The sequence below is a fragment of the Mizuhopecten yessoensis genome, unplaced genomic scaffold (genome assembly GCF_002113885.1).
Source record: "Mizuhopecten yessoensis strain PY_sf001 unplaced genomic scaffold, ASM211388v2 scaffold9561, whole genome shotgun sequence".
NCBI lineage: Eukaryota > Metazoa > Mollusca > Bivalvia > Pectinida > Pectinidae > Mizuhopecten > Mizuhopecten yessoensis.
In genome coordinates this window covers 1,257,751-1,258,884 of record NW_018408109.1, presented here as the reverse complement: position 1 = coordinate 1,258,884, position 1,134 = coordinate 1,257,751, and the positions used below count along the sequence as shown (strand labels likewise).

Here is a 1,134-nt window from a genome sequence, read left to right as displayed (position 1 = left end):
GGGGGGGATGCACCATGCCTGACCATCCGTTTTTCTTTGCTATGATAACATGTAGGTAATGAAAATACTGAATGTGTTTGTGACGAAATTTTGAAGAGGAATTTGTTTCTCTAATTGTAACTGTTTGGCATGCGTGCGTTGTTAATGAAACAGTTCTCCAAACCCCGTCTTAGAAACTAACTATTTTCTGTGTTATTTACACGTGCATTGCAAAACGCCACATTGATTTATATCTAAAAGTTCAGCTTTTCCAAAACACCCCAACACTGTTACCGTTATGAGCATGCGACGTTAATATGAATATAAGACCGCTTTCACGTGTTCCTAGTTGAGACTTTCAATGAAATGGCAGTGAACAAACTTTGATGTAACACCATTATTTAGTGAAGTCGAGAATTTCCATATTCTATAAATAAGTAAAAGACATGTCGTGCTATTCTATAAATCAAAACAAAGATAGCAAGCAAAATGAAAAAATAAAAAATCATATGACAACCGGTTTGGTTGCAGCAATGCATCATGGGAAAAAACACCTCTGTAGTATCGCCCCTATCATCATTTAGCTATGAGCACGCTGAACAAATCACTGAGGTTCCAGTAAAACTACCCCTTATCTTGAATATTCATTATCTTCAGATGACATTTCATAATTTAATTCGCTACCAAATAAGGTATTATTCAAATCCAAGTCTGATAAACTATGAAAATGGCTCTTCAATCTCGCCATAACCCAAAGACACCGTCTTAATAGGGCTTAAGCTGTTGCAAGGTTGGGAGTGTCTAACCAAACACACAACTACCAACGCTACCAGTTATCATTAACGCTCAGTATGATCATTATGATTGAGTTGAAGGTCTTGTGAAGTGTTAAAAAATAGTCCATGTTAACTTTTTTTGTAATTGAAGATACGTTTTTTTTCCAATTGATATAACGTTAGAACATAGAAGATAAAGGACAGAATAAATTGAATATCGATGTGTTTTAAATGGAAACAGACGTTTTGGAACCTAGTCTAAAGCATCGTTCAATATTTACCATTTTACGTTATATAATATTCATGCATATATTCTAGATATCAATACTCTGTATTTGTAATGGTGGGGCTCATCAACCAAATCGGATCAATATTAATT

The 1,134-nt window shown here is 34.7% G+C and overlaps 1 protein-coding gene across 1 annotated transcript in view; it reads left to right on the top strand.

Annotated features, from left to right (window-relative positions):
- The window catches only part of LOC110458375 (sushi, von Willebrand factor type A, EGF and pentraxin domain-containing protein 1-like), a 52,655-nt gene that overhangs the window by 31,417 nt on the left and 20,104 nt on the right, over positions 1–1,134 (top strand). The window lies entirely within an intron of this gene.